The sequence below is a fragment of the Haemaphysalis longicornis genome, unplaced genomic scaffold, assembly GCF_048455015.1.
Source record: "Haemaphysalis longicornis isolate Haplotype H1 unplaced genomic scaffold, Haemaphysalis longicornis Haplotype H1 scaffold_7, whole genome shotgun sequence".
NCBI lineage: Eukaryota > Metazoa > Arthropoda > Arachnida > Ixodida > Ixodidae > Haemaphysalis > Haemaphysalis longicornis.
Window position 1 is genome coordinate 130,311,569 of NW_027526422.1, and position 25,830 is coordinate 130,337,398.

At 47.8% G+C, this 25,830-nt stretch overlaps 1 protein-coding gene across 3 annotated transcripts in view; it reads left to right on the forward strand.

Moving 5' to 3' along the window:
- Window positions 1-381: 381 nt before the first annotated feature.
- LOC144146984 (2-Hydroxyacid oxidase 1-like) overlaps window positions 382-25,830 on the forward strand; it is a 430,316-nt gene continuing 404,867 nt past the window's right edge. The window contains exons 1-2 of one of the 3 annotated variants that reach the window (XM_077678978.1): window positions 12,643-12,712; window positions 13,403-13,461. The gene's annotated coding sequence lies outside the window, so the exon portion shown is untranslated. Of the gene's footprint in view, window positions 465-12,605; window positions 12,713-13,402; window positions 13,462-25,830 lie in introns of those variants that run through there. The other 2 variants (XM_077678979.1, XM_077678976.1) reach the window with 2 other exon arrangements.

Below are 25,830 nucleotides of genomic sequence, written 5' to 3' on the forward strand. Positions count from 1 at the left end.
TTCACTTGAAGATATTGTTCCCGAGGGGGTCTCATTTTCTTTATATACGTCCACTCCACCTACGGAAACTTTTATTCATTATTGACCACTCAGTACGTATTAGTGACCTACCGCCTTGCTACAAGAGCATAACTCGGATAGTTCGTTCGAGAGTGGTTGCGTGTCCAAAACGCGTAAGCATGCCTGCTATCATTCAGCGTCATTTCCCCGGCCATTTTTGAGCGTGTGAGGACATTGCTACCGAAGTTGTTTTGTGGCCTTGGCGGATATGGCAATAATTGCGACAGGCCTATAATTTCCGTCGCCCGATACTTTCGGGTCGCTGACTTCTCGGCAGATAGCCAGCTTTTTCCTGCCTTGGCCTCGTAAAGCCTGGTAGCGATCCTCTATTGGAGCGTCTTAAGGCATCCCCGCTCCGACGTTCACGCAGAAGACAGCACCTCGATCGTCGGCTGCAGTTTTCGGTAAGAATGCAACTCTATGTATCCTCTTATCTTGTATTTGAATGGTGTAAGGAATTTATGAAGAGCTGCAAACAATGACTTCAGTTCTGTCCGTGAGCCTGTACAGCGAGTGGCAGTTTTTATTTTTTTTCGGTGCTGTGATTTTTTTTTCATACCAATGGACTCTTTATATTGTACGCCATATGCGAAAACACTAGCTTTGAGGCCCTTTTGTAAAACCTGTACAACACGCCTTGACAGTGGTACGACTGTGAATACTTTAACACGAGAATTAGTCAACCCGTGTCCCTCCGACAAGCTTTAGGTAAGTAGGACCTTTGCGGACGCGCTTTAACTCAAATATTTCCTCGAGCGCCTTAGAATGTTGATGTTCTTTTCAAGCAAAGATATTGCGGCTTCCCCAGCCGATAAAAATCGTTTAATTGCTACATCAGGTTTGCGTGCCTTCCTTCGCGTTCTTTTCCTTGTTTTCAAGCGCGAATGACTCGGGCTGGAAAACAGGCGGCAAGCTAGTGAACAGTTTTCCCATCAGCAAAGTTCGCCTTGCGGGGTGCACTCGTTCAACTCAAGTGCCGCCATGTTCACTTGTTACAAGGCAGGCGCTGGGCTAGCTCTTGTTAGGTTCCTCGCAGTGCCTTAGTATAGCGCAGTGGTAACGCGCGCGGAACCAACTCTGAAGACACGGGTTCAGTACCCACACAGACCCCAATGTAAGGTTATTTATGCTTTACAGCGGTAGCTATTTTCCGTTAAAGGAAACACCAACGACAGTTGTTGGAAAAATGGGTCAGCAGGAGGTTTCGACCTGAAAAACTGTAATCGAAAGCATTCGCGCGTGGTGTCAGTAAAAAAGGCAAGTAAAAAATGCACTCATAAACTGCGTACACAGAGGATTAACCATCGAAGCTGTAACGTGCTAGTAGTGTTATATGTATGATGTGTCACCTACCCATTTAAAAGTAACGTTCGACCACTGGTTGTCACTGCCACGTTGAAGCACCTCCGCCCACACCACTCGAGGCGCCCTGGAGAAAAAAAGGGTAGAGGCATTTACTAACAAAACGCTAACCAGTTGCTTGCCACAGAATCCACTAGGTACTTAGTAACTGGAGGTAGTAACTACATGCTTTTAGTAAGTGATCATGCATAACCTCGTAAAAAGCTGCGCGCGACCTTGTGGATGGGCTGAGCACGCTGCACGACACAGACACGCATTCGACACGCGCGTATCACTCTTAGACAGCAAATAATTTGAGCAAGAAAGCCGAGGGGATGCACGGGGAGAGCGCGTATAATTGAGTTACCTTTGAAATACATCTGCTCTTCTTGCTTTTATAGCCAGCAGCGGAAAGTCCTGTGCAAGAGTCGGTGGGCTTGTCGAAAAAAATCAAATATCTTAGCGATAATTTTGGAATTATGCATTTTTACGTGAGCACGTACAAGTTGGCTTGTGTATTTGCAAAAAACGTTTTTAATTGTGAGGTATACTGGGAAAAGTGGTGTAGTTTTACGTTCAATGAGTCATTTAGTTTTGTTATTGTCAGGAAATATTAGTATCAAACAGGCAGCATTTACTAAGTGCCTGGTCTAGACTAGTAATGATAGCATTCACGGTCCATAATTAGTGGCAGCACCTAAGTACCTCTCTACGGGGTTATAAAGTTCTTAAGGAGTTATTAAATACAACGTGTTGCTTCCTTTTTATTTGCTTTTTTTGTTAAGTGGGTGCCTGCAACTGACGCTTCAGCTGTGCTTGACTTAGTATCTGGCTAAGCGGTCCGATGCGCCGTTCCAGCGACAGTCGATACGAGTGTAGCAACGTCATGTACAAACCCATGTAATCGCTCTCCGATTGCATGTAATTCCTCTCCAATCTGTTTTTTTTTTTTTTCGCGCATGCGCGTAGGGCTGCGTTAAAGAGCCTTTTGTTTACGCTGGTACGTCAGATTTTCTTCCGCCTAGCCATATAGAGCTCCGCTTTAAAATTTTTGGTGAAGTTATTACTCGCAAATATGAGGGAAGTGTACGGACCGTCGGCACAAAATCGATGCTTCACAAAAGTAATCATAGTTTAAACGGCGTAAACGCCCTATTATCGAAGATTTTTACGTCCAGAACGTGGGTGTTTGAAAGCACATCCGAATTTACTGATCAGGACCAAGTATATGAAAAAGGGCGTCTCTTCAGATGAGCCAAAGTCAGCGCAAGGGCCAGATCTTTAAATAAGTCAATAAGCGGGAAACCCTGACGGCCCAAGCGATGACAGGTGAACCACTATGAAAACACGAAGATTACAATTTTGTATATGAATGACAAAGGGTTGTTACAGGTCCAGCAATACGATTATTTTTCTTATGTTTGGGATTCTGAATTTCTATAGTTAAGCTTTTTTTGCTTTGCTAGGATGTAGACATTGAAACAATTAGCAAAACGTAAACGTATTTACCGTTTAATAGTGAAATGTCCTTACAGTCGCATATGGTACACTTTCCGGAAGAACAGAGAGAATACATTTCTTAAGCCTCGAGGATGGGGTCCGAGGGACAGTTGGAAGGGTTCCTTGGTCACTGGAGTCCTAATGACGGACCTTGTCGACCAGCGCAAGGTTTTGATTGCAGGGTTTAACGCGCCGTCGCAACGCAGGTGATGAGGCGCGCCGTAGTCGAGGGCTCCGGATTAATTTTGACCACCTGGGGATCTTTAGCGTGCGCCGAAATCTTGAACACACGCGCGTTTTTGCTTGTCGCCTCCATCGAAAAGCGGCCGCTGCGACCTGGAATCGAACCAGCGACCTCGTGCTCAGTAGCGCAACGCCTTAGCAACTGAGCCACCGCGGCGGGTACCAGCGCAAAATGAGCCGACAGTAAGGACTAGTAGTACTAGAAAACCTTTATTAAGGTTTGAACAAGGAGTTGTTCCCTAGTCCTGGATTTCAAAGAATGGCCGGGTCACCGATTCCCTAGATGCCAGGGCTTGCTGTGCGTCTAGGTGATCACTAGTGATTAGGGTCTCCCACAGCGCAGGGAAGGGAAGGGAGAAGGAAAAGGCGGCAGTTCTGGGTGACTTCGCGTGCTTGGCTCAGAGCAGAAAGTGTAGTGGGCGGAAAATTGAGTAGGAGAGGCGGTGTACACACATTGTATGAACGAAGGTATTTGTTACGATGCGACGGACAGTCGTTAGCTCTGAGAGTTTTGGGTCAGGTTATTTTATAATTTTGCTAACGCTCGGGCTGCTCCAGCAGCTGCTTGAAGGAGCCGGACACTTCGACAGAAAAGATCATCAGCTGGACATGAAGACCTCGCATTTCGCTACTATAGAGGAGTTAAAAAAGGGAAGGAGGAGTGGATGCGGAAAGCTGAGATGTCCTTCTTCAATTATTCGGAGGGATGATAACCTTTTATCGAAAAATTTACATTCGCCAGCCTGCTCACGCCAGGAACGTGAAGTATAGCCTTGTTGAGGCAGGGATTAATATTTAAAGGGCAGTCCGTTTCTTTCTGAAGAGGATGGGGTGAGGTAGGGCAAGTGACGCACTTGCAAAATTACAGTGCGGGGTAATTTCTCTATACGATGGAGCAGGCTATCTTTCTCGCCACCCTGTAGTGCCACTACACAGGCGAAATGCAGGAAACAATGGGTGGTCGTGGGGTGGTTGAAACACCACATACCCCATTTAGAAAACGCCGCATGTTTCAGCCTTTCAAGTATTGCAGTGTGAGGTCCAGTCACGGTTTGGTTTCGTGAACATAGGTGTGATTTAAGAGCCCCGCAAAGAACCGATTTCGTTGCCGTGTTGAATCTCGTGTATGGCCAAGCTGAGTGTTTATTCCCTTAGGGCGCCACTGAACCCCATTCCTGGGGTTCAGCGGCCTCGTGATCGAGTGAACCACAATGGGGAGCATATCGGAAAATTATAGAGCGGATGTGCGGAGCGCTGAGGGGAATGAATGACGGCGATAGCGAAGACGGCGCGAGAAGGAAAGCGGGGAACGCACAGCGGAAGCCTAGGGGGTGATTATCAAAGGAACAAACACTGTGCTGCATTAGTGGTTGTCTTTCAGGGGCGGCTAGGCGATGGCGTAATAATTGCGCGCTCGCACCCTAGGAGAAAAGACACAAATTCTACAAAATGCGGTAAACTTGGTATCTAAGTTATAAATCCTATGAAGTCAATGCACCACCGTAATAGATAGAGACACCCTTGTGGCTATATAGAGAGGTACAACGGTATAGTCGAGAGAGCAGACAAAAAGAATACTCGGGAAGTACCTACAGCAAAGTGATCGACAAAGAAAACGTAAAAGACTTTATCAGGTGTTAAGTTTTTTTTTTTCATATGCGCTTTCAGTCAGCATAACAGTTCAGAGACACTTAAGGTTCGCCTGGTACGTTTTGAGCAATGATCTTTTTCATCTATTACTGCGTAGTTCTGTGTGTGAATTCCGGTAGGGTTGATTGGCGTCGCGTCTAGTCAAACGGGAAAAGCGGAAAACGGCCGTGAGCTTCTGATGGCAGTTATTACCGTCACTTGTCAGTTCAGCAAAGCGGGTATGTTATTTTCTACACTCAGCCTTAGACTATCTTCAACCTTCGAGTTAGGCAACCTTTACTCTGAGCAAAACGACGTCCATGCTACCTCAAACTAATTGCACGTCAAGGTGAGGTTCCAATGGACGACGTTAAACAACAAAACGTAACGTATGTTCTCCTAGGCCTAACGTGGCACCGTCGCCTAGACAACGGGGACGTCAAGCCACCGCATACCTGCGTTCACAGTTCACATAACGAGTCGCAGCCCATGGGGTCGTCCCGCTTCCGATACCTCCATTAGCCGTCAATGGGCGTGTCTGGCCTGCGCATACTCACGTTAGCAGGCAATGCGCCCCCGCGTTTGCGGACACATATCGCGTTCGCAATCCCAGAAATCAGAACTGTTGGTGCATATGCTGGCGTCGCCGTATACAGGATTTGTGATACCCCTGTATTCACGACTATGCTCCCGCCGGAGTGAGAGAAAGAGATAGATAGATAGATAGATAGATAGATAGATAGATAGATAGATAGATAGATAGATAGATAGATAGATAGATAGATAGATAGATAGATAGATAGATAGATAGATAGATAGATAGATAGAGAGAGAGAGAGAGAGAGAGAGAGAGAGAGAGAGAGAAAACAATTTAGTGAGCGTGATAGCAGGAGTGGAACCATAGACTGGGAATCCAGGTGTTCGTCCGAGCCGCCTTCGCCGGGGTCACCTAACAGTCTGGTCTTCTAGCCGAAAGCTTGTCAATAGTGTCTCCCACAGCTTAAGAAAGGAACGGGTGATGAGGCGTGGTAAGGCAAAGTTATGTGATCATTCCAGAACGATATTTTAGAGGGTATTTAGTTTTTTCCTTGAAGGCATCATGTAAGGCCTTTTAAGATATCTCAAGTATCCTTTTCCGCGGTCTAGGCCGCTGGGAGTTTCCACTAAGATTCCCAATGTGAAATCAATACCGAAACCGCAGAGTAAACGATTATGGTAGGAGGTCAACGCATAAGTAATGTACAAGCAGGTTTACGCACATTTAGTAGAAATGTCTGGCTCTGGAGGGCAAAACAGTCTACGTGATTGACTCGTCTTATTTGAAAAAAGAAATAACCTGAGGACAATGAATACTGCTTTCTGAAAACGGTGGAAAATGGAAGTGGAAGCAAAAAAGGACAAAAGAAAAGCAAACTGCAATGTATTTCTTTTTCCAAGCACCAATACATCTATAGCGAACATGTGGAAGTAGTGCCTAAGGTTCATAAACAGTGATTAGAGCATCGAATGAGACTAGATCCCTTAAGGGAAAGAAGGAGGCTAGTTAAGAACTGAACCAAACACGGCCTGAGCAAGAGACTGTACGTAAGATTTAGTAATCGCACTTCAGAAGCAGCTGGTCGCGCTGAGAGGAGCGACATATAGAGAAAATCAAAACGCAATAGTCAAGGAAAAATACTACCTTTACCAGAAAGAAAATTTCACAAACTGGCGAACTACCTCCAATAACCAAAGAAGTGATTGGTAATCCCAGGAATATTAAGAGCTCATGAACGGAGGATCAAATCTACTTCCGAGGTTGGCGAAATTATTAAACAGATGGAGGTTCAGAGACATCTGTGCCGAGAACATGACAAGGAATAAAAAAAAAAGGACAGGGTCCTTTCACCCCGTGAAGATGGACGCCCAGCGAAGCTGGCGGTCTGGTTGCACTTGTTATAATGGCGCTCAGCTATATTGCGGATCAGCTGTATCGAAATATAACGTCAGTGGCCCTATCTATACGTCACAGACTAAGGGCATGCACGACTGGTGGGTAGAGACAGTATGGGTTTATTACAACGCGGCTAGGACTACCACATCGCTGGCGGTATTGCGCCACACAGGCAGGGCCATAGAGCCCGCGGCATTGCGGTGTGTCAGGGGGGAAAAGACGCCGCGCCTTGAGAAGAGTACGCACGGATTGGGAAAGAGGAGGCAACGCTGAAGAGGAGAATAAAGGGAAGTTGCAGCCATACCCCATATGTAAATGGCCACGATGCACTGTCCAACTCACAATATTGGAAAGCGAGGTTGAAAAGGCAGATCCTACACCCGCCCCTTCCAAGTCGGCTTCACCTCTAAACACTGATGCTTCGCGGCGAAAACATCTTTTCAGGGGCAATACAAGCCATCTTATATGAAAATATGGAGGCCCTATGACCTTTTTTTATTTCTATGAATCTGTCCATGCGCTGAACACGCGCCACTGAGTAAACTGGTGCCGCCGGTGCAAGACCCTTGGATCGTAGCCGTATCCAGCTTCGCTGTAGAAGCCCTAAAGAATTACAGACGCCTCGGCAAGCGCAAGCCACAGGTGTCGCACTAAAGCAGTAGATATACCTTCAGATGACGCGTTGTACATTACACTAACTCCAGTATCTAGGGTTCCCTGGCTATCAATACTTTGATAGGCTTCAAAATACGCACCCACGACGAAGCGCACAAATTTGTTCTGGGTGACCTTGCTAATGCTTGCTTTGTAAACAAAGCAACACGATTGATTTATTGATTTATTCATTCATTCATTCATTAATTGATTCACTCATTCAAACACCTTCTTGACTAAAATGATTCGATTGGCTCGCCATTTTACGAAAGGTTGTAAAACTCGCTTCTGCGGGTTCTCGGTATGTTGCCCTGTCAAAGTGTTTGAGTCTGGTTTCTGAAGACATCTACGCTCTTTTGTTGCAAGCGTAACAGAGTGTCGTGCGGTGGCCGTGCGTATTGTTTTCCTCAGTATTTTTATAGCGCAGGTCCTAAGTGCGCGTTCCTGTGGATTCGCGTCACCGTCGGTCTCGTTGTAACCGAGCAAACAAAGGCAGCACCGAAAATAGGCGAGACAGAGCGAGCAGAAAAGCGCAAGTGATAAGTACGGCGGCGAAAGTGTAGGAGGGCGGTGTGCCGAGGTCGCGCTAGACATGCTCCGCTGCGGTGAAGTGGAGGGCTACGGAATAATTTTGACCCCCTAGGGATCTTTAATGTGCGCCCGAATCTCGTACACACGGGCGTTTTTGCTTTTCGCCTCTATCAGAAAAGCTGCCGCCACGGCCGGGGATCGATTCCGCGATCTCTTTCTCAGCAGCGCAACGCCTCCGCCACTCAGCCACCGCGGCGGGTAGCTGAAATTTTGCATTTGGAAGTATCGCAATGGTTAGCCAATTTGCACTCGTCTACTTTTTCCATAACTCCATAGCGCCTGTCAGGCAAATAGTGTAGGTCTAACGTTTGGCAGCCGTATCGTTATGCTGACAAACGTTAAATTGATTGTGGGCTAAGGTGCGGGAACTATTTCAGAGGGATATAACTCACACGTAACGCTAGGCACCATTTCAGGCTGGTGAACGCTCCTGTCCCCACCCAATCCCCAGCATCGCTGAAGTTCTGCTGACTCTATACTCCCACTGACGCTGCTGCGAGGTCTTAATATTACATCCGCGAAATCTATGGAGGCAGAGTAGCGTGATTTCGCTATTAAATGGAGGAAAGCGTAGAGAAAGGGAAAATTGCTGCGCTATTGGAAATGACAGAATGTGTGCGTTCATACACGAAACTGGTGGCACTACGAATACGTCAAAGATATAAAACTAGTTGAAAGGTTTTATGCTGAATTGTAGTCGAGCAACGGTACACTGGGAAGCAGTACTAAAAGGACTTTGTTCGCGAGCTTCCAGTGGAAACTGAAGAGGGGCAAACGTGGAAGCTGCAAAGGGGGGCGACTAACAGTGGACGAAGCAAAGGATGACAGCAATATTGTGCAAGAGCACCTTGCAGAATTTGAATTCATAGCCTCAAACACCGGTGGCACAGATAAAATGGCGTTGTAGCGGCGTTTTCCAAGCGAAAACATTAAATCCCTTCCACTCAATGTGAAAGCTGTAGAAAGTACAGATCAGTGACTCGGCATAATGGGCTGTAGCGCCGCTATCCCTTAACTGCTGCCACCCAATGCAATTCAAATTTCCCGCCTTCGCAGTGCTCCCGCGCCCCCTACCTGAAACTGTCCCGCGGGAGTCCTGTGCTTTCTGTGCTTGATTTTCCTCACGCACGTTCCGGCGTTGCACTGCCGCTTTCTTTCGCAGGTTATCGTAAAAAAAACCAACAAGCGTTCCAAACTGAATGAACATGGGCGCTGCCGGTTACTTGCGCATATTTTGTCTCAAATGTACCCACACTTTCCTTAGCGCTAAACAACCGGTAGATGTATGACAAGCACCAGCGGTTCACGAGTTTCGAACGCTTATGGCTATATAAACCATTTCCTTTCGAAGAGATCTGTCTTACGCCGCGATGACGGAACGCCGTGTGCAGATCTACTTGGTTCCAGCGGGCGAGCTACGTCGACATGGCGAGCCCCTGAAGTGCTCGGCACTTAAAACATTCCGCAGCGCTCCCTTGCGGCACCCACTCAAAACTCCGGAATCATAAGCCACTGTCCCAACATATGGCGTGCTAGCAGTAGTGGGATGTTTTGACCATTCTCGAGCTCCCCTCTGCGGGCCCATGACGCAAACGGTAGGCTGTAATACGTCGTGGAGTGCTTTCGCTCTTGCTACACGTGTGGTGGATGCACTGCCATACGTCTGTTCCCGGCGCACTCAGAATCTCCCTCATCACCGATTGCGATAAGGCTATAGCAATCCTCGCTTAAAGTCCAAGCTCAAACATCCTATGTTTTTCTCAGGGCGTCTAGACTTCCAACAAGTTCCTCTAGTCTCAAACACACCGACACAATTCGAATTCACAGTAAGGGTGATAATAACAATCCCAAGAATTGTGACCATCATCCTACTCTGTGTTTCGAAGATGTTGTTTATCAAGCTAACAATTATTTGTATAAGCGACACCCTAGATCTCCAAGTACCCCGAGAAAAGGCTGTACTCAGGGAAGGCAACTCATCGCGGAATCGCGTTTATGTTACGAATCAGGTAGCAGATATATCCAGGGAGTGTAATCAACTCCTTTACATGGTGCTAACTAATTACGAAAAAGCATTTGATTCGGTAAACAACACCGCAGTAATGGAATAATTTCGGTACTTTGTAGAAGAGTGGAACAGAAAAGTGCTCAGTGCGGGCATGTAAAGCGATGTGGTGGGCCGGGCAACACTTCATAATGACAGTAAACGTTGTCTCAGGAAGGGCGTCAGGCAAGGAGGAACCATCTCTCCAAAATTGTTCGCAGCCTGTCTAAATGGGACGTTAAGGAAGGTTGATTGAGCTAAGTCGGGAACACTAGTAAACATTATTTGAGCCATTTGAGATTTCGAACGACTGTGTGGTTCAGTTCGTCTGGCTAACGCTAGTAAAGCATGCTTCAGGAACTGTACCCAAAAAGGCATATCGTTCATTTAAATGTCAATATGAAGATATAGAAGCTAAGGTTAAACACATAGGCAGTAAGTCGTAGTTTTCTATAAAAAGACGGGGGTATCGAATGGGGCACGAAATACAAGTTTAAAAGTTGGATTGAGAGAGTGGTGGTGAGAGAATAAGGGTTCGGGAAAGACGTGACGAAAATGGAATGAAGAGGGATGGGACGGGGAGATGTGAGGTGCTGAGATTTGGAGGGTGTGGAACGGAGAGATATTAAGTCGGAGAGTTGTAGCTAAGACGCTGCCTAATTACGTCATTTGCCGCAAAACAACTGAATACGCGGCCACTGTTCTGCTCTGATATCGGGCGCCATGAAACATGCCCTAAATAGTTTCGACTCCTTGTCAATATGTAAACAACCTTTCTAAATTGCCGTTTGTGGAAGGGAGGATGGCGTAAAATACGACGCCTGTGCAGTACTGTGCTATTCATAAATGGAATCACCATCATCATCACCCCGGTTGTATCCACTGCAGGACGAAAGCCCCTCCCAAAGAGTTCCGGCCAAGTTTGTCGAGTACTAGCTGAGACCATAATTTCTCCCCACATTTTCTTGTCTCACTTCTCCATCGAGTCCTTGGCCGACCGCAACTGCGTTTGTGGTCTATAGGCAGCCATTCCGTGAAACGGATAGTCCACCTATTGTCTTTAATGCGCATGAAGTGACCCGCCTATGCCCATCTCCTTCGCTTAATTTGAGCTGGAATGTCTTCCACTTTAGTCTGTTCCCTAATCCACGCAGCTGTTTTCCAATCCTTCAGTGTGGCGCCTACCATTCTCCTTTCCATACCCCGCTCGGCCGATCTAAGTTTCCTAAGATTCCTAAGACCCCAAGTTTATTCCGCGTACGTCATTACTGAAAGAACGCATTTAATAAATACAAGCTTTTTGAGTGACAGGGGAATCTTACTATTCAGGATATCGGAATTCTCACAAAACGCAGCCCACCCCATGCTTATTCTGTGGGTACTTTCTCCTTTTCGTTGTTTGGATCTGCAGCTATGGCTGGCCCAAGATACACGTAATCACTTAATATTTCCAAGACTTCGTAACCTACCTTAAATTCACGTTTCTTGGCATGCTGATTGAAAGTTTTCTTCGATTTGTGTGTTTGTTTTAAGATGCTGCAGCCACACTTTCTGAACACAATTGGCAACGCATGCGCTTCAAATCTCGGCTGCTTTGTCTGAACAGGGCAATGTCGTCTGAAAACCTTAGGTGGCTGAGATATTCCCTATTGATTCGCACCCAAGTTTTACTCCACCTCAGCTCTCTGAACACGCCCTCAAGACAGGCAGTAAATAATTGCGGAGACATTATGTCTCCTTGCCGTGCTATTACAATAACTGCGGTATTACAAATTTGCTATTGCAATAACAATAAAATACTTTGTACGCCTGAACAAATTTCCAAAGCGTTCATCTTTCCTCGTCCACTTAAAGATTTAGGACTTCATACAACTGATGTATGCTGGCCACAAGAGTAGTCCCGTTTTCATGCAGGTGCTGATTAAAACTCCTTGGTGAACATGTGAGCAGCCGGGTCACTCTTTCTTTTCTATCAGCAAGGAAGGCAGTGCGACATTTCCGGAAGTAATTTGAACTTTATTGAAAAGTTATGCACCACGATCAGCATCTGTTCAGTTATCGCGGTATTTCCCTATTGAGGGAATCGGTAACAGGTATAATCCCATTTGAGAAAAAAATGGTACCTCCAATCCCCTTGTTTCAGTTTCTTTGACTGGTGGATAAAGGATGGAAGGCATATATTGCCGACATACAGGCTTTCTTTCAAAACGTAATTTATTAGATGCTCCAAAAGTACATTAAAAAACCCAACATCGCGAATGAAACAGGACCGAGGAATAGAAACACGTAGAACACCAACGGGCGCTGTTCTACGTGTTTCCATTCCTCGGTCCTGTTTTGTTCGCGCTGGTGTGTTTTTTCATGAACATGAACTAACTAACTCGCACCAGAGTCCTGCTCCAACAGTAGCTGTTCATCAAACCGCGCAGGCGTTCCAGCTGTCATTCAATATTACAATCCGAAAGATTTCATGGTTGCATGCGGACATTGCAACCAAAACCTTGACCTTGCTAGATATGATAAACATTGCGGCACGCCAATGTTTTCCGCCAGGTCTTCCTATCCTGGCGGGAAGCTGACTTCCCGGGAGATAGCCAGCCTCTTCCTGCTTTGTCTTCAAGCAGGCTGGCTGTATTGCTTTGTTAGAGCCATTCGAGGCACCACCGCTCCGAGGCTCACGTACGGTCCACCGACACGATCGTCAACTATACCTTTCGGTGAGAACGTTACTCTGTAAATCCTGTCCTAATTTGTATTCGAATATAACGCCCGATATTTGAGGAGCTGTAAAAATAGTAGTTGCCGACCGACTTTGTACTCTACAAAATTCACCAATTAAAGTAACATCAAGGTGACGTGCACTAAAAAAAGTAGCGAAATATTGTAAATTGTCAATTCATAAATCATTGCGCGATCTGTATAATATCGACCTGGCAGCAGTTGCAGTACTGCTACTTTCCAACTGTATGCAGAAGACCCCATAATTAGCTTTCACATTACCAAGTCATTGTACTATAACCCAAAACGTATCGTAATTTGACCAAGGAACACCTCTGTCCCGGATTCTTTAGTTTCAGCCCGGTTATACGGTAGTGAAACCAGGAATCCAATTTCTCACATATGAACGGCACCTCGTTGAAGAAACGATTTACGCCCAGGTATAGGTAAGTTACTTTAAAGCTTGCATATCAGCCTATTGCCCGTCTGCAGAACTAACCACTTTCTAAATTACCCTGTTATGTGCGAGCAACCCCGTTTCTTAACACCATTTTCCGCTCCTATAAACGTTTATCAACAACAACAACCCGTTTTCCGAAGATGCAGATTGACTATAAACAGTATATTTAACTTTTGATCTTCGCATGTTTATCTGTATTTCGGCTTTTCCTGACCTGTTCATTGGAAAGGCCGAACGAAGCAAGTGCGCGCCGCTTACCAAGCGGGCGATGCGGTTCTAATGCGACGCGTGAGTACTATGACCTATCGTTATGACCTGCTAAAACATCTAAAGTGTTATCAACCAAAGAGCAACGGGGTCCAGCCTGTGCCAACAGCAGCTGATTTTCGATATTCACCAGCTTCTCTTTGGTAGCTGGTCTTGGTGGATTACGCCGGCCATAATCGGCACTGTGCGCAAACAGCCTCTGAGGCATATACATAACGTCCCTGACTAACCCCTTAACTATTGTAAGCTACCGCTCGAGGCATTGGATGATACCCGCTCATTTGCTGTTTTAAGACAGAAACCTTAGATCTCCAGGCTTCATCAAAACGCGTGAGGTGCAGAAAATTGTTGTGAAGTACACGGAATCACAAAAAAAGCGAAGCTGCAAGCGCCAGCCGGGGATCGGGTGTCGGTGAACCAAAACAGCAGTGCCTCAGGAGAACTGGAAGGAGGGCTTTCAGAAAGGGCGACGCAGCGGGAGCCAGGAAAGGTTGGGGTGGTGAAAACATTTATTGAACATTTATTAGCCGAAGAGCAGCCTCTATGAGTGGGGTCCTCAGTCCAGGACTCCAATGGCGGACGCTATCCGGCGGGCCCGCTCGATCAGCCGTTGTTGGTCTTGCGGGGCAGTGCTGGACAGAGCAGCCTCCCAAGAGGAGAGGGTGGGGATCAAAATAGATTCGGTGGAAAGGGTGAACCGCTTCCACGCGTGCAATACGATCAAAGTTGATCCTTGGGCGAGTTGGTGTTCCATACTCCTGAATTCACAGCGCAAACAACAGACAGGGGCCACAGGGACAGCGCTGACGTACTACTGACGTGTATTGCTGTGACGTATGGCATATAAATGCAGCAGAAATGAAGGCAACAAGGAAATCGACAAAGTCGAGGATCATTGAGGCTCATCCAATAGCAAAGAAAAAAACACGTGAAGCGCTGCCTTCATTTAACTGATTGATTGTAGGGTTTAACGCACCGACGCAACGCAGGCGATGAGGCGCGCCGTAGTGGAGGGCTCCGGATTAATTTTGACCACCTGGGGATCTTTAACGTGCGCCGAAATCTCGATCACATGGTCGTTTCTGCTTTTCGCCTCCATTAAAAAAGCGGCTGCCTCGCCCGGGAATCGAACCCGCGTCCTCGTGCTCAGCAGCACGACGCCTTAGCCACTGAGCCACCGCGGCGGGTTGGTCTTCATTTAAACTTAGATAGCAAATGTACTAATCTAGATGTAAAAGTGACACTTCCAAAGTGTTGAGCTAAGTTATTCGTGCCGGTCTACAGGTTCCGCGTGCATCATAACGACCGAGAGGTAATGGCTGTACGATAGCTGTGTTCTAGTCTCCACAGTCGCCACGAAAATTCGCAGCAGATTGAGACAGACGTCGGAGGTCTACGCTGGGCTGACACACGTACTACACGGAATAATTTTGTGGTAATGCTGTGTGGCGAGCACTTATTCCAGACATCGATAACCGCGGATAGCTGCTGCTTTCCGTTCAGTGTACTTCAGCGGTGTTAATTCGGCCACGGTGTTCGGCGTCAGGAGCCACAGAGAATGCATGGCGTGTTGTCTGATCTCCTTGCCTGATTTTTATTTTTTATTGGAGCTACAAACAACAACTCACAGAGAGTGGGGTCCCACGCAAAAAAATCAGCGTGCAGGTATTAAACGAGTAACTGTGACTGTGCCTAATAACCCTAATGCTCACCTGAACAAGTTATCAACCCACCTGACGCTTTGCACCAAAGGCAACCAGTTTATATATAGCAAAAATGGAACGCGGTTTTCTGTAAAATGTTGACACGAAGGGGGATTTTCTTACAAGTCAGTGGTTTTTCAGCTTTGATTTAGCCACCTTCCTGTAAATTAGAAAGGCTGATACAATTTTTGTTCTGTTCTACATCTTGACTGCAGTTTTCGCGTCCTGTGTTTTTAAGGAAAATGGTTTTTCCAAAATAATTTATTGGCCTATAGGACCGCTGATGCAGTTACGATAAGCAGCCATTTTGAGTTTTTGCAGCGTAAGAATCGGCGACCCTTGCTTGCATCATACAGCACACGTGGGGATAACATGTGCGCTCTCTGCACAGGATGCGCATTGTTCGATTTTGTTCTGGGGCCGTCGTTCTAGACATGAGCGGATGCATAGGGCTGCTTTGACTTTCAAAGGGGATGAGTTATTTCTCAATTTAAGCAGCTTTATATATTGTTTCTGGCCTCACACACATACACCGAAGCAGGTGCCATATTTTTGGGCTTCTCGCAATGGCTACGGGATAACCGGTGGACAAGTTTTCGTTTAATGACGTCATCATCGAAAATCCAAAGGAAGTGGGTTGCTGCGGAATGTGAACAGTTTTACATTTTTGCTTGATTCGGAGGGCTTCTGATCTATAAAACGCCATGGTATGCTGCCCTAACAACTTAACTGTACTTCTAGCTTCAATCTGCAATCTTCAAATCATCAGTAAGAAGCACGATAAGTGTTGTAACTCTAAGTTGTGTTTTTTTTTGGAGCTGATGTTGGCACACGTTTGACACTTATCTAACTGCATGCATACGCTATATCCTGCATTATTTATGACCGGAGTAATAACAAATAGCGAAGTAATAATGAATGGAGACTACTGGGAATTTGTTAAGACAAGTGTCAGGAATGTGTGGCAAAAATAAAAATTACACCACCTTCCCGGGGGGGACCATGAGGAGGATGCGAAGCATCGTGGGGTTCTGTGTAGGTTCCATTGTGTTTCCGTTATGTTGTTTCATTTATCGGAGCACGAATGGGAACGTAGTGTGAACCCCCATGTAGGGACAGGGAAATGTAGAGAAATGTAGAGAAACGTAGAGACAGCGAAGAGACCGACACCCGCGTTACCTGATCAAACACCTCCTGGTTCTCGTCTTTCTTTATTACGTGCTCACGCTCCTACCCCGCTGCCCGCCCTCTTCGTCCTCTTCTCTGGTTGAGCTGCGAGGTGCGTGGAGCTTCCCGCCACAGCTTTCCCACAGGAAATTCAACATCCTCCTCAAGAGTTTTCAGTTCGTCGTTTCCGTTGACGTTCAGCTTCGCGTGCCTTCGTTCTATCAGTAGCTTCTTGACGTAATTTGAATGAGTGAAGGACATAAGGCGCGTTCGTAGCACATGCTCCCGTGTTGATTTGTAGCGCAGTGGGTAGAGCGCCACGAACCTCGCGTTGTGGCCTGAGAGTCCTGGGTTCGAAACCGGCCGCCACCTAACACTTTCTTTTATTTATAGTGGACTGCCCTGATGTCAGGCCTGACGCTGACGGGGCTGAAGAGACGCGCATGCGCGCAATAGTGTGGGGACGGTGTACGACAACAAGGGAGGGAGGGACACAGTCCCGAGCCTGTGATGCTTCGCATCTAAAAGAAAAATGTGCAAGAGTCCCTTCTGTCCCGCTGCGAGCAAAAGAAATCACCTATCTGGACCGTGTAAGCACTTCGTGGTAAGAATGTCGGGGAAGTGTTGTGTTATTTTCACGTGTTATGTCTCGGTTTTCTTGTTCCCTTGATTTGCCCTTTATTTATATGCCAGACGCCACAGCAACGAACGTCAGTTGCCAGACACTTCCTGTTTGTCTCGCTACCCCTGTCGTCTGTGTTTGTTGCTCGCGCTGTCAATTCAAGAATGTGCTATAAGACCATCTTGAGGTGCGAAGTTACCGACGGGGATGCACAGGAGGCACCTGGTGATGGCCTGTGAGCCAGCGAGCTTTCGGTGGTCCTGTCCAGGGCGTGGCCAAGTAGTTATAGGCGTAGGCGCCAAGTTTCTGCAACACGTTAACACAGTTAAAGACCCACTAGGTTTTCTCTTTCACATTCTTACAAAGTTTTAAGCGTCCCTCGTAGTTTTTTTGTCTTTCTTTCTTTTAGAATTTGTGGTCAAATTTTCTTCTCTGTACGCACGCACACGACATTCGAAACAGATTGTGCGAGCTTATACTTGTGGGCATCTTAATGGAGACTACTACCAATTACACGAGCACGTAGCCCGCGATTTCCTCTCCCCGAGGGGCGAGGATGGCCCCTCGCACCCTCTCCCTGTAAGGGGCACGGGTTGACAAATGCGCGCCGGTCCGTAGGCCACGTGTGGCGTGACGTAGTGGCCCCGCCCAAGGGCTTTCGGCGGCGGGCGCGCGCTTCGGTCGGAGCCAAGAGATATTGGCTAAGTGCCGACTCCGACAGGTACTTCGTGCTCGCACGCTGCTCGCTCGCTGAGGCCTGAGCGACCGCGGTTTTCTCACTTCCGTGAGGTCGACGAACGTACCGGGAGTTGGATTTGCTCAGTCAGTCTGGTGGTCGGTTCCGGTCCTAGCCGGGCCCATCACCCGCAGCGCTTCGGTGGCTTACGCCACTGGACCAACAGCTGCCCATTACCCTTCCTGCGCGTCGGGCTCTGTGGCTTGAAGCGTACGGTCGGCGGGTACCCCCCTCTCTGCCCCACGGCTAGGAGTGTAATGCCAGGGCTGGTTGCTGTACCGTGGATTCATCATCATCATCATCACCAGCCTATCTACGCCCACTGCAGGGCAAAGGCCTCTCCCATTATTCTCCAATTCCCTCGGTCCTGTGCCAACTGTGACCAATTTATCCCCGCAAACTTCTTGATCTCATCTGCCCATCTAACTTTCTGCCGCCCCCTGCAACGCTTGCCTTCTTTAGGGATCCACTCTGTTACCCTTAATGACCAGCGGTTATCTTGCCTTCGCATTACATGCCCTGCCCACGTCCATTTCTTCTTAATTTCTACTAATATGTCTTTAACACCAGTTTGCTCCCTGACCCACTCCGCTCTCTTCTTGTCCCTTAATGTTACACCTATCATTTTCCGCTCCATTGCCCGCTGAGTCGTTCTCAGTTTAAGTTAAACCCTCTTAGTGAGCCTCCAAGTTTCTGCCCCGTAGGTGAGTACCGGTAAGATGCAGCTGTCATATACTTTCTTCTTCAGCGACAATGGTAGGCTGCTATTCATTATCTGAGAACGTCTGCCATATGCACCCCACCCCATTCTGATCCTTCTAATTATCTCTGCCTCATGGTTGGGATCTGGGGTCACAACTTGGCCTAAGTAGATATATTCGCTTACCATTTCCACTGCCTCGCCACCTATCTCAAACTGCTGTGCTGTCCCGAGGTTATTGATAATTACTTTAGTTTTTTGCATATTAATTTTCAGGCCCACTGTTCTACTCTGTTCGCCCAGTGCGGAAAGCATGCTTTGCAATTCGTCCCCCGAGTTACTTAGCAAGGCAACGTCATCAGCAAATCTGAGGTTACTGAGGTATTCTCCATTAGCCCTTACTCCCACCTGTTCGCAATCCAACGTTCTGAATGCTTCTTGTAAGCATGCTGTGAATAACATTGGAGAGATTGTCTCTCCTTGTCTGACACCCTTCCTTATAGGTATTTTACTGCTCTCCCTGTGGAGGATGATGGTAGCTGTAGACCCATTGTAGATATCCTCTAGTATTCTTACATAATGCTCATCTACCCCCTGGTTCCGTAATGCCTGAATGACTGCTAGGGTTTCGACCGAGTCAAATGCTTTCTCATAATCTATGAAGGCTATATATAGGGTTTCAGTATACTCAGCGCACTTCTCTATCACCTGATTGATCGTGTGAATATGGTCCATTGTTGAATAACCTTTACGGAACCCTGCTTGTTCTTTAGGTTGACTGAAATCTAAGGTTGCAGAGATCCGGTTAGCGATTACCTTGGTAAATACCTTGTAGACGACTGACAGTAAGCTGATCGGCCTGTAAAATTACAGACCGTGGATTACCCGGAATTAAACCTAGTTCTGAGGAGGTACTTCGTCTTCGCGGAGTGACTGCGCACGCGTGGCGAGGGCCGCCGCCGCCGTATACGGCTTGGCTCGCTCGAACCCATGGTGCTCACCTTGGCAGGCTGCACTGCATTGCACAGGTGAGGCCCACATTTTTGGGGCCCAACGTGGGGCCCCCAGGTGTCAGACTGGGAAGGAGGGCCCCCCCCCCCCCCCCGGCGGCGGCTGATTCGGAGGGGGGCGGGGGGAGCCTCAGATCATCGTCGGGCGGCGGCGGGGGCAGCCTGTCGGCCCCAAGCTCTGCCCTGACCAGCCCCAACGAGGAGTTTCCCCGGGCTGCGGCTGGACAGACGCTCCTGGTCAACTCGTACGTCTAGAACCGGCCGCAGAGCCCCACACTCAGGGCCATCGAGATGACCACCTCGCACAGGTGGTCAAGCATGGGCGGTGGGGACATCGGGTTGGATTGCTGCAGCAGTTTGGACCTGGCTGAGCTCGTGTCGCCTCCTCCAGCGTGTCGCCTCCTCCTTCATCGTCCTCGGCCCCCTCCCCTTTGCGGGACGCCGTGCAGGGCCTGAGCGCCTGCCTCGAGGACATACAGAGAGACTACCCGGAGCTGCTCTCCCTCAAGCAGAGCATAGCTGAGCTGGACCGCTTGCTGAGGAGGCGCAGCCACCTTAGGCGTGGGTCCACCGGCTCGAATGTCAGCATTTCTGTTCAGAGTGCCTTGGGCTGCTTCGACTTCCTCGACAGTGAAGAGACCGAGTCTTCTGAAGGCAGTCCGGCAAGACAGAGCCCCTACGAGATCCCGGAGACCAAGAATGGCGGGACGGCGAACTCGGGCGCCGTCCCTCGCACCCTCGCCCCTCGCACCCTCTCCCTGTAAGGGGCACGGGTTGACCAATGCGCGCCGGTCCGTGGGCCACGTGTGGCGTGACGTAGTGGCCCCGCCCAAGGGTTTGCGGCGGCAGGCGCGCGCTTCGGTCGGAGCCAGGAGAGATTGGCTGGGTGCCGACTCCGACAGGTACTTCGTGCTCGCACGCTGCTCGCTAGCTTCTGCCTGAGTGACCGCCGTTTTCTCACTTCCGTGAGGTCGGCGAACGCACCAGGAGTTGGATTTGCTCAGTCAGTCTGGTGGTCGGTTCCGGTCCTAGCCGGGCCCATCACCCGCAGCGCTTCGGTGGCTTACGCCACTGGACCAACAGCTGCCCATTACCCTTCCTGCGCGTCGCGCTCTGTGGCTTGAAGCGTACGGTCGGCGGGTACCCCCCTCTCTGCCCCACGGCTAGGAGTGTAATACCAGGGCTGGTTGCTGTACCGTGGATTGCCCAGAATCAAACCAAGTTCTGAGGAGCTACTTCGTCTTCGCGGAGTGACTGCGCACGCGTGGCGAGGGCCGCCGCCGCCGTATACGGCTTGGCTCGCTCGAACCCATGGTGCGCACCTTGGCAGGCTGCACTGCATTGCACAGGTGAGGCCCACAACTTCTGGTGTACTTCTCATTTGTACCGACTGGAATTCAAAATTTATCGTTAAAGCTGCCATATATTGATCATTAGTGAATTCTTCCTGGCCTTTAATCATGTACCATCGGCTGCCAATACGTATCGGGTGGGAGTTTTCCCAGCTGTCCACAACTTTTTCTCTCGCCTTTCCACGCCTCGTAACAAGTCCAGAAAAAAAAGCTGTCATCGTTCTATTGGATATGTCACTACGCATTTCAATTCAGCCTATATACGCACTGGCAGGTGTCACTTTACATTTTCCCTGTAATTTGCATTGCTGTACCCGGGGCGGAGTTTGAGTAGCTATGAGGGGCCCTGCAGCTATTCACACGTGGGCGTGGGTTTGATTCCCTGCATCTGAGATATTGTGTGCCTCCAAAGTGAAGTACAAAAAACCCGCGGACATGACCTTTTGGTGCATGTTATATATCTACACGTGGTGTGAACTATTGTGCCGCCCGCAATACCGGAAATTGTGACGTCTGGCTGGGATAGAGGGATGTAGTTTCATACGCCACGGCCGATGTATACAGGTGCACCTCATAGCGGTCTTCCTGGGTTAGGCTCCCTGCGCCTGTGTGTGGGTACAGCGGCATTGCACTGTAATCGTTTACGCCACCCTGCTTATGCCGTCTTCAATACATGCTCCAAACTTTCGACGCGAATTGGTTGAGGCTCGGCTGCAGTTCGTTACTTGAAAGCTGGAATCGAATAAAGGGCGACCTCCATGCAGCAAAAACAGGCGAAGGACAGGTGAGCGACGTCCGGCAGTGGCCTGGTGGCAGTGGGCGTTGTATAACTGGTTGTCCACCGGAGCTCTGCGAGAGAGAAGCGAACCTCCTTGTAGCAGTGCAAATTGGGCATGTGGCGAACGATACCGTCGCCGTTGGAAAAAAAAAGTTCGCCGGGTACATACAGGGTGTTTCAGCGAACACCTCGAAAAATTCCTGGAGGTGGGCTTTCCCAGAAAAATAGGAATTATCACACGCAGACAAGCTATCAGGTTCGGCGGACGTCAGCACTTATATAAAATATACTAATTACATAGTTATTTACTAAAATTGTCTCATGAACTTTTTGAGTAGCGAAGTCAGGCGGTTATTTCCATTGGCAAGTTTGCAGCCACGTAGACGACGATGCCGTATCAGCTTTTAAAGCAAAGAAAATGTCACTCTGTAAATCCCTGCAGCCGGCGAAAGTCACGCATTTTTTCCCGCTTGAAACAAAAAACGCGGTGCACATAATGAGACGGAAATCTAGTGCAAACTCCATGTCCTATGATGACGTGTTGCAGTGACTGCGCCGCCCAATTCGAAACGTATCTGGTGATTCTCCACTCTACGGAGCCTCAACGCTCAGCTTACACAACAGCTGGTGTTATTTTTGCTTTTGTTGGTAGGCGCAAGCTCTAGTGGGCGTTGCCGGCAGTTTTGCTTTTCTTTTTTATCTTTGTCTCGACCACTTCTGACTTGGCTAGCGGAAGAGCTAGATGTGAGGCGTCACCATCCGCTCATTTATTCGTCAAGTTCATCTGCTGCTCCTTTATGATTTCTGTGTGTTCGGGAGCGCATCAAACAAGGAAAGGTTCGTTTGCGGAGCCAGCAAGGTTTTCGCGGCAGCGACGGCATGCTGTTATAGTTCTTGTAGCTTGTAGCAACAGCTTGCAAACCAAACGCGTTGACGTTTCCCTTTAAAGTGCTGGTTTTCGTGGTGCTCGAGAAACATAGCCAGTGCCGTACCACTGGTGTCAGTTCGTCGATTCGAGGATCCAGGATTCAACGCCCCAGCCTTATTATTGTGAAAATGGACGCGCTAGATCAACGCCAGTACTCCGTTGATGAGAAAATAGACATTGTACTGTGTTATGTGTGCAGGCAAAAGGACGCGCAGCTGGGATCGATGCTGTATGCTGGCTAACATCCTGGCATCGTGTGCCTGCTTGCCCCGCATTTGAATCGATGTTTAAACGGTTTGGGTCATTCCATGCCAAACGCCCCGCGTCTGGCGCTTGACTCTCGCCAATTTTTCTGAAAGAAATCTGTTTATTATGGTATTCCAGAAAAGCTTTGGTTGTAATATTGGGCGCCGAAAAAACTTTTTACTCCATGGACAACCCTTTAAAAATACAGCGCTTGTCAAAACTGCGTTAACTTTGTAAATTTATTTTAAACATCCCGGTAATGGCGCTTGTGTTTTCTGGTATCTTCGGGAATTCAAGCGAAATGTCATTGAAATATATTTTCTTGTTTTTGCGAAAGCAATGCAGCTGAAATGCTCAAATTCAACAATTTCTGAAAGTATCTTCGGCTGCGTGGAGTGTAACGAAAAAATTTTTGACGAGAGACTATTTGGTGTATTTATATCATAAAAAGTCTTTTTAGAGGAGTCAACTAAGCAGAGTGTAGTATTGGGCTAGTTGGTGATTCATCTTAACAATACAGCGCAACAGAAACAAAGACTTAAGCTGAGGCACACAGGACGCAGAAACAAAGACTTAAGCTGAGGCACACAGGACGAGCGCTCGTCCTGTGTGCCTCAGCGGTAAGGCCTTTCTTCAAGTCAAGTAAGAACTTTCTTCAAAAATAAACTCTACATTCTGCATAAATGCAGTTTTGACACAGATTAGGCGTACATTTGGCAATGTGGCAGTCTTAATAAAATGCCTGTAATAGTTTGTGGAGTAGACGGTATGTCGGACTTTATTGTGGTAAGAAATCACAAATGTACTGCAATAAGGTACGCATTTGGGCTGGTTGGTTCATGATTACGAGTGAAAAAACAGCGCTAAAAAGACAGGACAAGAAAGGAGACAGGACCACGGCGCTAACAACTAAATGTGTTTTATTTCTTCAGTCAGCATATATACTTCACCACTATCACAAAGCAATGACAAACAAATTGATTGGAATACTCAGCCTGCGCAGAGGCTAAGAGGCGATCAATCAGACATGAATTTTATCTCTTTTGGAAGGAGGGTAATCTAGGGGAGGCTAACACATGCCTCGCCACTGTTGTGTATGTGATAGGCTTCTGAAATGAGACGCGCGCATTCATCATGGTATTTTGACAAGAAAGTGGTATCTTCAAAAATTGGGTGGCACTTGCATTTCTTACAATTCTTACAATGAATGGCTAACTGACTGTCAGCAGCTTGTTTTTTAACCTTATTCGAATGTTCCCGCAAGCGGTCATTCGCGCACCGCCCCGTTTGACCGATATAATAATTCCCGCACGAAAGAGGTATTTTTTAAACAACACCTTGGCAACATGCAACAAACTTCTGCTTATGTTTCTTAGTACATCCCCTTGTTTTCTTCCTCCCCTCTCGATTCACTTTCTGGCACAGACTACCGAGCTTATTTTGGGCAGAAAACAATAGCTTCACGCCTGCCCTGAAGGTTGTCGGCAAACACAAACGTATTGGTATTCACTAAATTAGAAAACAGAGTCCAAATCATGACAAGCAGTGCGAAAATTTACCGTTTCTCTAGTGGGCAGATGTGGTTTCCGCATTTTATTTTCCCGCCCTGCAAACTAATCCTTAACGTATCTTTGCCGTACGACCAATTAATTCCGTCGGCTGCGGGTTACCGAGGAGGTGCTGTCGAACAAGTTAATAAAGCCGTGCGAAGGAGGCTCGCAATGGTCGCGAAGCTGCGCCAAAACATGCCCAAAACAACCGCCGCTAAAGCAGACGACAAAGCCTTACTGACAACGCGCCCGCCGGTGAGCACGCACCTCCGCATGAGGAACGCTCGGTAAATTCGCCCCGCCATCTACAGTGTGCTCCTTGAGTAAAACTCTCCCCACTCCCCACCCCCACCCCCGCCGCATCCGCCGCGTTGGGAGTTTATTGTCCCGCATGCGGTGAAAGAACCGTTGGCTGGTAGATGTAGAAAGCCTTGCTTTAAAATAAAACTTCTGCCTGTTCAGCAGGACCTGGGTGCACTAAATTCACTGCTGTGACTTTTACACCGAGCGGTAATTGGATGCAAATACATGTATTCTACGGATCGGAGGACCGGCTTGTTGCCGATTAACTGTAGAAGGCACACAGCGCGCCTCCGGGTACAGCAGCTGCTCCAGGGTTCAGAGGAAGTGTCGTTTTGAACATCTGCTACAGCAGCACTCGGTAAAGGATTGTGGCGTTTAACACGCCAAAGATACTCGTGGGGTATGAGACGCGCCGTAGTGGAGTAGTCCGGATTAATTTTGGCCCCCTGGGGATCCTTAACGTGCGCCTATATCTCGACACACAGCGGTTTTCGCATTTTCGCCTCCACCACAAATGCAGCCACCATGTTTGGGATGGAACGTGGGATCAGCACCGTAACGCCTTCGCCACTGAGCCACCTGTGGCGGGTACTTGGTAAAGGGCAGGACTCATCTTAGATCCTGACAGCTCACTGCGTGGCCGTAATGAACAGTGGTGTCAGGGTAGTTGGCAGCGAAGCAGACATAGGCAGCAACCCGCAACAGACACGTGAGAATCACATTTCAAAGAAAAAAAAATCTCTCTTCAAACAACATTTGCAATAGTGATTTTCTGTAAACATAAAGTTCAACAGACGGTCTACTCAAAAAATTATCCCGCTTATTTTTATTAGGATTGCCACATTTGAAAATTTACGTCCGAATCTGTGTCAACACTGTGTTTATGCAGAATTTGGAGCTTATTGTTCAAAAAAGGCATTGAATGCTACAAAATTCATTTTGTAATAAAGTACACCAAGTAATTTTACTTCAAACATTTTTTTTGTTTCGCTTGCGCCTTGCTTGAAATCGCGCCATTTCAGCTGCATTCCTTTTGCAAAAACAAGAAGAAAATACAGTTCAATGACATTTCGTCTGAATTGCCCGAAGATACCCGAAAACACATGTGCCATGACTAGAGTTTCCTCTTTCCATCTCGTCCAGGATGTTTAAAATAAATCTACAAAGTTGACACCGTTTTGACAAGCAAAGTGTCTTTGAAGGGTTGTCATGTGGAGTAACAAATGTTTCCTCGCGAAATATTACAACCACAGCTGTTCTGAAACACGATAGTAAACACAGATTTTTTTTTCAGA